This window comes from Trachypithecus francoisi, unplaced genomic scaffold, assembly GCF_009764315.1.
Source record: "Trachypithecus francoisi isolate TF-2019V2 unplaced genomic scaffold, Tfra_2.0 Contig01531, whole genome shotgun sequence".
In the NCBI taxonomy this organism is placed as follows: domain Eukaryota; kingdom Metazoa; phylum Chordata; class Mammalia; order Primates; family Cercopithecidae; genus Trachypithecus; species Trachypithecus francoisi.
In genome coordinates, this window is record NW_022681437.1 from 1919192 (window position 1) to 1932252 (window position 13061).

At 36.3% G+C, this 13061-nt stretch overlaps 1 non-coding gene across 1 annotated transcript; it reads left to right on the forward strand.

Annotated features, from left to right (window-relative positions):
• Positions 1-310: 310 nt before the first annotated feature.
• Positions 311-416, forward strand: LOC117062694. Its single transcript, XR_004428496.1, has one exon. It is a non-coding gene; the product is annotated as a U6 spliceosomal RNA (small nuclear RNA).
• The last annotated feature ends 12645 nt before the right edge of the window (positions 417-13061 follow it).

Genomic DNA, 13061 nt, shown 5'->3' on the forward strand with positions numbered 1-13061 from the left:
TATAAAGGATAGTGTCTAGAAATACCTGATGTTTATAAATATTTGATTTCTTATTTTCTTTTCTGTGAGAAAAACAGAGAAATTATTAATCATGAATTTTTTTTTATCATGTCTAAATTGACATTACAACTCTAACAATATCTGAGCGTCATGCTTTCCATTGGTCAATAAGTTGACCAAACTAAACAAACACATCTGTATGAACCAAAGTTACACGTATTTATCAATACAATTAAAAGTTAATTATTAGGGTACAGCAAATACATCTGTGTTATGACATATTTAAGTTTCTGATAAGAATAAATAAGAGGTGCTCACTTCAGAAGCACATATACAAAAATTAGAACAATACAGAGAAGATTAGAATGGCCCCTGGCAAAGATGACATGCAAATTTATGAAGGATTCCATATTTGTACTATCTAAGGTCTATGCTAAGGAAAAAAAATCTTAAAAACAGCTAGAGAAAAGGGTCTAATTCCCTATAAAGGAAATCATAACAGAGTTAAGAGCAGACTTCCCAGGAGAAACTTTACAAGCCAGATGAGACTGGGGGCCTATTTTTAGACTTCTTAAGAAAAATAAATGTTAACCAAGAATTGCATATCTTGCCAAACTTAGCTTCATAAGGAAGAAATTAAAAATTTCCCAGGTAAGCAAATGCTAAGGGAATTCATCATCACCAGACTAATCATGTAAGAAATGCTCAAAGGAGTTTTAAAAGACAATACTTGCTACCATGAAAGCACACTTACAGACAAAATCCACAGGTCCTCTAAAGCAGTTACACAATTGAGACTACACTGTACCTAGTCAGAAACATTATGACAGGAATGAAACCTCACATATCAATGTGAGGTATCACATATCATTTAACATAAATGGCCTAAATACTCCACTTAAAAGCTACAGATTGGCAAATTGGATTTAAAGATGACCCAACCATCTGCTGCCTTCAAAAACCCACCAAACGTGTAATGACACCCATGAACTCATAATGAAGGAGTAGAAAAATATATATCACACAAATGAAAAACAAAAAAGAAGCAGGGATTGATATTCTTGTATCAGATAAAATGGACTTTAAAACAACAGTAAAATAAAAAAAGACAAAGAAGGGCATTATATAATGCTAAAGGGCTCAATTAAACAAAAAGATTTAATTATTCTAAACATATACACACCCAACACCAGAGAACACAGGTTAATAAAACAAATATTAGTAGACCCAGGAAAGAGGCATTCATATAATACTAGTAGGGAGCTTTAAAACCCTACTGACAGATCACTGAGGCAGAAAACTAACGAAGAAACTCTGGAATTAAATTGGACTCCTGAACAATAGAACCAATACACATCTACACAAAATTACACTTAATAAAAAAATATAGGGGCGGAGCAAGATGGCCGAATAGGAGCAGCTCCAGTCTCCAACTCCCAGCGCGAGCGACACAGAAGACCGGTGATTTCTGCGTTTTCAACTGAGGTACTGGGGTCATCTCGCTAGGGAGTGCCGGACAATCGGTGCTGGTCAGCTGCTGCAGCCTGACCAGCGTGAGCTGAAGCAGGGCGAGGCATCGCCTCACCTGGAAGCGCAAGGGGGAAAGGGATCCCTTTTTCCTAGCCAGGGGAACTGAGACACACAACACCTGGAAAATCGGGTAACTCCCACCCCAATACTGCGCTTTAAGGAAACAGGCACACCAGGAGAATATATCCCACACCTGGCCGGGAGGGTCCCACGCCCACGGAGCCTCCCTCACTGCTAACACAGCCGTCTGCGGCGATCTATCCGCAAGGCAGCAGCGAGGCTGGGGGAGGGGCGCCCGCCATTGCTGAGGCTTAAGTAGGTAAACAAAGCCGCTGGGAAGCTCGAACTGGGTGGAGCTCACAGCAGCTCAAGGAAGCCTGCCTGTCTCTGTAGACTCTACCTCTGCGGACAGCGCACAGCTGCAGCCCATTAGGGGAAAGAGCAGGGGCGGTGCAGACGCGAACGACTCTGTCTGACAGCTTTGGGGAGAGCCGCGGATCTCCTAACGCGGAGGTTGAGATCCGAAAACGGACAGACTGCCTGCTCAGGTGGGTCCCTGACCCCTGAGTAGCCTAGCTGGGAGACATCCCCCACTAGGGGCAGTCTGACACCCCACACCTCACAGGGTGGCGTCACCCCTGAGAGGAAACTTCCAAAGAAAGAATCAGACAGGTACACTCGCTGTTCAGCAATATTCTATCTTCGGCAACCTCTGCTGCTGATACCCAGGCAAACAGGGTCTGGAGTGGACCTCAAGCAATCTCCAACAGACCAACAGACAGTCCTTCTGACTGTCAGACGGAAAACTATCAAACAGGAAGGACACCTATACCAAAACCCCATCCGTACGTCACCATCATCAAAGTCCAGAGACAGATAAAACCACAAAGATGGGGAAGAAGCAGGGCAAAAAAGCTGGAAATTCAAAAAATAAGAGCGCATCTCCCCCTGCAAAGGAGCGCAGCCCATCGCCAGCAACGGATCAAAGCTGGTCAGAGAATGACTTTGACGAGATGAGAGAAGAAGGCTTCACTCCATCAAACCTCTCAGAGCTAAAGGAGAATTACGTACCCAGCGCAAAGAAACTAAAAATCTTGAAAAAAAGTGGAAGAATTGACAGCTAGATTAATTAATGCAGAGAAGATCATAAACGAAATGACAGAGATGAAAACCATGACACGAGAAATACGTGACAAATGCACAAGCTTCAGTAACCGACTCGATCAACTGGAAGAAAGAGTATCAGCAATTGAGGATCAAATGAATGAAATGAAGCGAGAAGAGAAACCAAAAGAAAAAAGAAGAAAAAGAAATGAACAAAGCCTGCAAGAAGTATGGGATTATGTAAAAAGACCAAATCTACGTCTGATTGGGGTGCCTGAAAGTGAGGGGGAAAATGGAACCAAGTTGGAAAACACTCTTCAGGATATCATCCAGGAGAACTTCCCCAACCTAGTAGGGCAGGCCAACATTCAAATTCAGGAAATACAGAGAACGCCACAAAGATACTCCTCCAGAAGAGCAACTCCAAGACACATAATTGCCAGATTCACCAAAGTTGAAATGAAGGAAAAAATCTTAAGGGCAGCCAGAGAGAAAGGTAGGGTTACCCACAAAGGGAAGCCCATCAGAATAACAGCAGACCTCTCGGCAGAAACTCTACAAGCCAGAAGAGAGTGGGGGCCAATATTCAACGTTCTTAAAGAAAAGAATTTTCAACCCAGAATTTCATATCCAGCCAAACTAAGCTTCATCAGTGAAGGAGAAATAAAATCCTTTACAGATAAGCAAATGCTTAGAGATTTTGTCACCACCAGGCCTGCCTTACAAGAGACCCTGAAGGAAGCCCTAACATGGAAAGGAACAAGCGGTACCAGCCATTGCAAAAACATGCCAAAATGTAAAGACCATCGAGGCTAGGAAGAAACTGCATCAACTAACGAGCAAAATAACCAGTTAATATCATAATGACAGGATCAAGTTCACACATAACAATATTAACCTTAAATGTCAATGGACTAAATGCTCCAATTAAAAGACACAGACTGGCAAACTGGATCAAGAGTCAAGACCCATCAGTCTGCTGTATTCAGGAGACCCATCTCACATGCAGAGACATACATAGGCTCAAAATAAAGGGATGGAGGAAGATCTACCAAGCAAATGGAGAACAAAAAAAGCAGGGGTTGCAATCCTAGTCTCTGATAAAACAGACTTTAAACCATCAAAGATCAAAAGAGACAAAGAAGGCCATTACATCATGGTAAAGGGATCAATTCAACAGGAAGAGCTAACTCTCCTAAATATATATGCACCCAATACAGGAGCACCCAGATTCATAAAGCAAGTCCTTAGAGACCTACAAAGAGACTTAGACTCCCATACAATAATAATGGGAGACTTCAACACTCCACTGTCAACATTAGACAGATCAACGAGACAGAAAGTGAACAAGGATATCCAGGAATTGAACTCATCTCTGCACCAAGCGGACCTAATAGACATCTATAGAACTCTCCACCCCAAATCAACAGAATATACATTCTTCTCAGCACCACATCGCACTTATTCCAAAATTGACCACATAATTGGAAGTAAAGCACTCCTCAGCAAATGTACAAGAACAGAAATTATAACAAACTGTCTCTCAGACCACAGTGCAATCAAACTAGAACTCAGGACTAAGAAACTCAATCCAAACCGCTCAACTACATGGAAACTGAACAACCTGCTCCTGAATGACTACTGGTACATAACGAAATGAAAGCAGAAATAAAGATGTTCTTTGAAACCAATGAGAACAAAGATACAACATACCAGAATCTCTGGGACACATTTAAAGCAGTGTGTAGAGGGAAATTTATAGCACTAAATGCCCACAAGAGAAAGCAGGAGAGATCTAAAATGGACACTCTAACATCACAATTAAAAGAACTAGAGAGGCAAGAGCAAACACATTCAAAAGCTAGCAGAAGGCAAGAAATAACTAAGATCAGAGCAGAACTGAAGGAGATAGAGACACAAAAAACCCTCCAAAAAATCAATGAATCCAGGAGTTGGTTTTTTGAAAAGATCAACAAAATTGACAGACCGCTAGCTAGACTAATAAAGAAGAAAAGAGAGAGGAATCAAATAGACGCAATAAAAAATGATAAAGGGGATATCACCACCGACCCCACAGAAATACAAACTGCCATCAGAGAATACTATAAACACCTCTACGCAAATCAACTAGAAAATCTAGAAGAAATGGATAATTTCCTGGACACTTACACTCTCCCAAGACTAAACCAGGAAGAAGTTGAATCCCTGAATAGACCAATAGCAGGCTCTGAAATTGAGGCAACAATTAATAGCCTACCCACGAAAAAAAGTCCAGGACCAGATGGATTCACAGCTGAATTCTACCAGAGGTACAAGGAGGAGCTGGTACCATTCCTTCTGAAACTATTCCAATCAATAGAAAAAGAGGGAATCCTCCCTAACTCATTTTATGAGGCCAACATCATCCTGATACCAAAGCCTGGCAGAGACACAACAAAAAGAGAGAATTTTAGACCAATATCCCTGATGAACATCGATGCAAAAATCCTCAATAAAATACTGGCAAACCGGATTCAGCAGCACATCAAAAAGCTTATCCACCATGATCAAGTGGGCTTCATCCCTGGGATGCAAGGTTGGTTCAACATTCGCAAATCAATAAACGTAATCCAGCATATAAACAGAACCAAAGACAAGAACCACATGATTATCTCAATAGATGCAGAAAAGGCTTTTGACAAAATTCAACAGCCCTTTATGCTAAAAACGCTCAATAAATTTGGTATTGATGGAACGTACCTCAAAATAATAAGAGCTATTTATGACAAACCCACAGCTAATATCATACTGAATGGGCAAAAACTGGAAAAATTCCCTTTGAAAACTGGCACAAGACAGGGATGCCCTCTCTCACCACTCCTATTCAACATAGTGTTGGAAGTTCTGGCTAGGGCAATCAGGCAAGAGAAAGAAATCAAGGGTATCCAGTTAGGAAAAGAAGAAGTCAAATTGTCCCTGTTTGCAGATGACATGATTGTATATTTAGAAAACCCCATTGTCTCAGCCAAAATCTGCTTAAGCTGATAAGCAACTTCAGCAAAGTCTCAGGATACAAAATTAATGTGCAAAAATCACAAGCATTCTTATACACCAGTAACAGACAAGCAGAGAGCCAAATCAGGAATCAACTTCCATTCACAATTGCTTCAAAGAGAATCAAATACCTAGGAATCCAGCTTACAAGGGATGTAAAGGACCTCTTCAAGGAGAACTACAAACCACTGCTCAGTGAAATCAAAGAGGACACAAACAAATGGAAGAACATACCATGCTCATGGATAGGAAGAATCAATATCGTGAAAATGGCCATACTGCCCAAGGTGATTTATAGATTCAATGCCATCCCCATCAAGCTACCAATGACTTTCTTCACAGAATTGGAAAAAACGGCTTTAAAGTTCATATGGAACCAAAAAAGAGCCCGCATTGCCAAGACAATCCTAAGTCAAAAGGACAAAGCTGGAGGCGTCACGCTACCTGACTTCAATCTATACTACAAGGCTACAGTAACCAAAACAGCATGGTACTGGTACCACAACAGAGATATAGACCAATGGAACAGAACAGAGTCCTCAGAAATAATACCACACATCTACAGCCATCTGATCTTTGACAAACCTGAGAGAAACAAGAAATGGGGAAAGGATTCCCTATTTAATAAATGGTGCTGGGAAAATTGGCTAGCCATAAGTAGAAAGCTGAAACTGGATCCTTTCCTTACCCCTTATACGAAAATTAATTCAAGATGGATTAGAGACTTAAATGTTAGACCTAATACCATAAAAACCCTAGAAGAAAATCTAGGTAGTACCATTCAGGACATAGGCATGGGCAAGGACTTCATGTCTAAAACACCAAAAGCAACGGCAGCAAAAGCAAAAATTGACACATGGGATCTAATTAAACTAAAGAGCTTTTGCACAGCCAAAGAAACTACCATCAGAGTGAACAGGCAACCTACAGAATGGGAAAAAATTTTTGCAACCTACTCATCTGACAAAGGGCTAATATCCAGAATCTACCAAGAACTCAAACAAATATACAAGAAAAAAGCAAACAACCCCATCAAAAAGTGGGGAAAGGATATGAACAGACATTTCTCAAAAGAAGACATCCATACAGCCAACAGACACATGAAAAAATGCTCATCATCACTGGCCATCAGAGAAATGCAAATCAAAACCACAATGAGATACCATCTCACACCAGTTAGAATGGCAATCATTAAGAAGTCAGGAAACACAGGTGTTGGAGAGGATGTGGAGAAATAGGAACACTTTTACACTGTTGGTGGGATTGTAAACTAGTTCAACCATTATGGAAAACAGTATGGCGATTCCTCAAGGATCTAGAACTAGATGTACCATATGACCCAGCCATCCCACTACTGGGTATATACCCAAAGGATTATAAATTACTCTACTACAAAGACACATGCACACGTTTGTTTATTGCGGCACTATTCACAATAGCAAAGACTTGGAATCAACCCAAATGTCCATCTGTGACAGACTGGATTAAGAAAATGTGGCACATATACACCATGGAATACTATGCAGCCATCAAAAAGGATGAGTTTGCGTCCTTTGTAGGGACATGGATGCAGCTGGAAACCATCATTCTTAGCAAACTATCACAAGGAGAGAAAACCAAACACCGCATGTTCTCACTCATAGGTGGGAACTGAACAATGAGATCACTTGGACTCGGGAAGGGGAACATCACACACTGGGGCCTATCATGGGGAGGGGGGAGGAGGGAGGGATTGCATTGGGGAGTTATACATGATATAAACGTCATGCACATGTACCCTAGAACTTAAAGTATAATAAAAAAAAAAAAAAAAAAAAAAAAAAAAAAAAAAAAAAAAAAAAAAATAAAAAAATATACATTTTTCTCATCTGAGCATGGAATATTTTCTAAAATTGATCATATGCTTGGTCATAAAGTCACAACAATTTTTTAAAATCTCAATCATATCAAGCACCTTTTCAGATCACAGTGAAATAAAATTAGAAATCAATACTGAGGGAACTCTCAAAACCACACATGAACATGGAAATTAAATAACTTCATTCTGAATAAATTTTGTGTAGCAATAAAATAAAAGCAGAAATAAAAAATTAAGTAAATGGAAACAGAAATAACATACTAATACTTCTGGGATACAGCAAAAACAGTATTAAGAGGAAAGTTTATAGCACTAAATGCCTACATAAAAAAATAAAGATCTTAACAACCTAGTGTCACATCTCAAGGAACTCAAAAAAACAAAAAAAGAGAGAGAGCAGAACAGAACTAAAATAAATTGAGACCAAAAAATTATACAAAAGAACAACAAAATGAAAAGGTGGTTCTTTGAAAGGATCAACAAAACTAGTAGAAGACTAGCTATAAACCAGCAAATCAAGACAGAAGTTTCAAATAAGCACAATAAGAAATAATGAAGATCACACTATGAATAATGTTACAGAAATACAAAAGCATCTTAGAGACTGCTATGAACATAAGTATGCACACAAACTAGAAAACCTAAGGGAAATGGAAACATTCCTGGAAATATACAATTTATCAACATTGAACTAGGAAGAAGTTGAAACTCTCTACAGGAAAATGATGAGGTATGAAATTGAATTAGTAATAAAATTTCTACCAAAAGAGAAAATAGAACCAAGCAGATTCACAGTCAAATTCTACCAGATAAAGAAGAGCTGGTACCACTCTTACTGAAACTATTCCAAAAGTCAAGAAAGAAGAATTTCTTCCTAACTCATTTTACAAAATCAGCATCAGCCTGATAACAAGATTCAATAAGGACACAAACAACAATGACAACAAATTACAGGCCAGCATCCCTGATGAACATGTAGACAAAAATCCTCTATAAAATACTAGCCAAATGAATCCAGCAACACAACAAAATATAATTAATCTTGACCAAGTGTGTTTCATTGCGGAGATGAAAGGATAGTTCAAAATACACAAATCAATAAATCTTATTAACCACATAAACAGAATTAAAAACAAAAACCATATGGTCATCTCAATAGAGGCAGATAAAGCATTTGACAAAACCCAATATCCCTTTATAACTAAAGCCCTCAACAAACTAGGCATTTAAGGCACATTCTTCAAAATAATAAGAGCCGTATATGATAAACGCACAGCCAGTGTTATACCACATGTGGAAAAGTTGAAAATACTTCCCCTAGGAACTGAAACAAGACAAAGATGTCCACTTTCACTACTGCTATTCAACATAATACTGGAAGCCCTAGCCGGAGCAATCAGGCAAAAGGAAGAAAGAAAAAGGCATCTAAATTGGAAAAAAAGAAGCCAAATTATCTCTGATTGCTGATGACATAATCTTATACATAGAAAACCCTAAACAGTACTCCAAAATACTCCTAGATTTGACAAAGAAGTTTAGTAAAGGTCCAGGATGCAAAATTAACATACAAGAATTAGTTGTATTTCTATACACCAACACTCAAACTGAAACCAAATCAAGAACTAAATCCCAATTACAATAGCTATATAAACAAAATATATCTGGCAATACATTTAACCAAGGCAATGAAAGACTGCTACAGGAGTACTACAGGAGAACTACAAAACACTGAAGAAAGAAATTATAGATAACAGAGACAAATGTAAAAACATCCCGATCTCATGGATAAGAAAAATCAATATCATTTACATGACTATACTGTCTAAATCAATCTACAGATTCAACACAATTTCTATGAATTTACTAATGTTATTTTTTACAGAATTGGAAAAAAAAAACTATTTTAAAATTCATAGAAACAAAAATAGCCTGAACAGCCAAAGCAATCCTAACTAAACAAACAAAACAACAACCACCACCAAACTAGAAGCATCTTGTTACCTGACTTCAAACTATATTACAGGGCTATAGTAACCAACGAAGCATGGTACTGGTACAAAAAAACACACAGATCAGTGGAATAGAATAAGGAACCCATAAATAAAGCCACATACATAAAAGAAACTGATCTTTGACAAAGTTGTCAAAAATAAACAATGGGGAAAGGACATTCTATTCATAAATGGTGCTAGGAAAACTGGGTAGGCATATGCAGAAGAATGAAACTGGACCACTATCTCTCATTACGTACAAAAATTAACTCAAAATAGATTAAAGACTTAAATGTAATACCTGAAAGTATAAAAATACTAAAAGAAAATCTAAGAAAAATTATTCTGGACACTGGCTTAGGCTAAGAATTTATGATTAAGACTTCAAAAGCAAATGCAATAAGAACAAAAATATGTCAGTGGGATTTAAACTAAAGAGCTTCTGCGTAGCAAAGCAAATGATCAGAAAAGTAAACAGTCAACCTACAAAATGGCAGAAGGTATTTTCTAACTATGCATCTGACAAGGGACTAACATTCAGATTATATAAAGAACTTAAGCAAATCAACAACAACAACAAAACCACAAAAAAATTCATCAAAAAGTGGGCAAATAACATAGACAGAAATTTCTCAAAAGAAGTCATATGCGTGGTCAATAAACATGTGTATAAATCATCAACATCACTAATTATGAAAGAAATGCAAATTAAAACCACAATGATATATCATCTGACACCAGTCAGAATGATTATTATAAAAAGTCAAAAACTAACAAATGTTAGCAAGGATGCAGAGAAAATAGAATGTTCATACACTGTTGGTGGGAATGTAAATTAGTTTAGTCATATGGAAAACAATATGCAGATTTTTCAAAGGACTAAACATAGAACAACCACTACCATTTGACCTAGTAATCCTATTACTGGGTATTTACCCAAAGAAAAATAAATTGTTTTATCAAACAGATACCTGTACTTGTGTGTTTATTGCAGCACTATTCACTATAGCAAAGTCATGAAACTAACCTAAATATCCATCAGTGGCTGACTAGATAAAAAATGTGGCTTGTATGCACCACAGAATACCATGCAGCTATACAAAAAAATGAAATCATGCCCTTTGCTGCAACATGAACGAAGCTGGAGACTATTCCTAAGTAAAATAACCGAGAAGCAGAAAATCAAATGCCACATGTTCTCACTGATAAGTGAATGATAAAAAATGGGATGGGTATGCATAGACACAAAGATGGAATAGACACTGGTGACTACAAAAGGTGAGAGACAGGGAGGAGAACTGATTCAAAAACCTCCCTATCATGTACTATGTTCACTATTTGGGTGATGGGTTCACTAGAAGGAAACCTCATCATTACACAATAAATTCATGTAACAGACCTGCACACGTATCTCCTGAACATAAAAATTGTTTAATTAATTAAATAAAAAATAAAAATAATGAGCAAAAAGAAAAAAGTAAGATACCAAAAAAACTATGTTGAGAACATATTCTTATTCAAAATACTTACAAGATAAGACACATTTTCATTAGCTAATTAGTTTGTGTAAGTGTTGTTATTGTGAACCCCAAAGTGTAAACTAGACAGTAAATGTTTCTTTACAACCAGATTACATGTTATATAAAATAGAACTAAATAAAGATATATTTATCACTTCCTTTTAAAACATTTATACTCTAGCAGCATGTAGCTAACTATTTTTGGCTTATGCAAAGCAGATTTTCAGTTCGTATTTTTAAAAGTATTATGTTAATACTCATCACTATCTGTAGGTGGTTGCATCATTATGCTTCACATTACTCTAATATGTTCCATATTAGGATATATAGGTTTTCTTTGGTTTGAAGCATTATCGAAAAAAAATACCCTTGGAAAAATAGAATTCTGATGGATATTAATTTTTTAAATAAATTAAATATTTTCTGGAGATAATTTATACTATCCTAAAGAGAAGAGAAATAAGTAAGATTTGTAGGTAGATTACAAGCTAGTATCAGCAATTTAAACCTTTTTTCTTGCCAGATATCTTATCTCTTTTATCAACAAAAAGCAAAACTAATTTGTTGTTGAGAATCATCCTCTTCTTCATTATGAGCAACTGTTTATTAATAATATTATTAGTCATCACAAACTGAATCTATTATAGTTATATAGTTTTACTCCCTTTAATAAAAGTGGGTTATCCTCGATATTCTGGGTTACCTATACAAATCTTTTGTGGTGGGTTGTCTATACAACCCTTTGAGTTGGCCAACTGGAATGAATTAAGGCTTGTCCTTATGATGTTAATCAGATTGTGTTTTCTGTGTATCCATTTCCTTTGGTAAATTCAAATGATGAGAAGACATTTTTCACTATGCCGAAATTAGGCATAAAATCGGCCCTAAATATAAATTTTCTACACATTTAAAAGAAAACAACAACAACAACAACAAAAATAGCAAACAAATGAGCTGGTGCAGATATAGATAGGGGTACCTTCTTTGGTGACTTCTACCAAATATTTAAGAAAGGAAACTCAATATTACATAAACAAATCAAGAATATTAAAGGTGAAAAAAAGGCTTTCTAAATAGTTTTGTGAATATAGGATGACCTTGATATCAAATCATGACAAAGACAAAATAAGAAAAACAATTCAGGCCAATGGCTATTATTGAACATTGATATCAAGATTCTAAATATATTATTAGCTATATGAATTTATTAAGGAATAAAGGGATATATAAATCAAAGCAAATTATGCTTATTCTAGGAGCACAATATTTTTCATGATTTCAAGGATGTACACTTATCTGCAAACTCATGAATTAGTTTACATTAAATATGTACAGGTTTTCATTTGTCCATCATACCTCAAAAGATATTTAAAAACATTTTATTAACAATAAAAATGAATTCATGCAAATTCATACATTACAAGAGAAAATATATACAAAAAAGGGTAATTATAAGTGAAAGATTGAGAATTTTATTACATTCACATTATTAACCTAATGTTTTTCAAATAAGCCATCAGGGTAGTAAAAATTATATTTCATAAAAAATTTTGTTTCCTAAAAATTTGAAATATGCTTGTATAATGAATTCAGCTCTAATTTTATTAGCACTATACTATTACAGGTGTAGTGCAAATTAACTTGGAATATCATTAACTTGTCTCAGAAACCAACTCTTACAGTGTTTTGCCATTCATTTTACTTATCCATGAAACATAATCACATTGTTGTTATGATGATTTTGGATAAGTTATGTATAAGAAATATAATCGGTATTCTAATAAGGACATAAAATGAAATATAAAATGCTCAGTTAAAGCTACAAAAGGCAGAAAAAGAGTGGAACAAACAGAAAGAAACAGAGGGCAAAACCAATAAGTAGATAAAAGTAACAAATATGGCAGATATTAATCCAACTATATCATATTCACTTTAAATATCAGTGATCTGAATAATCCAATTAAAAGAAAGATGCTAACATAGTGGATTTAAAATAAGCATAAACATATGTTCTCTTCAATACAC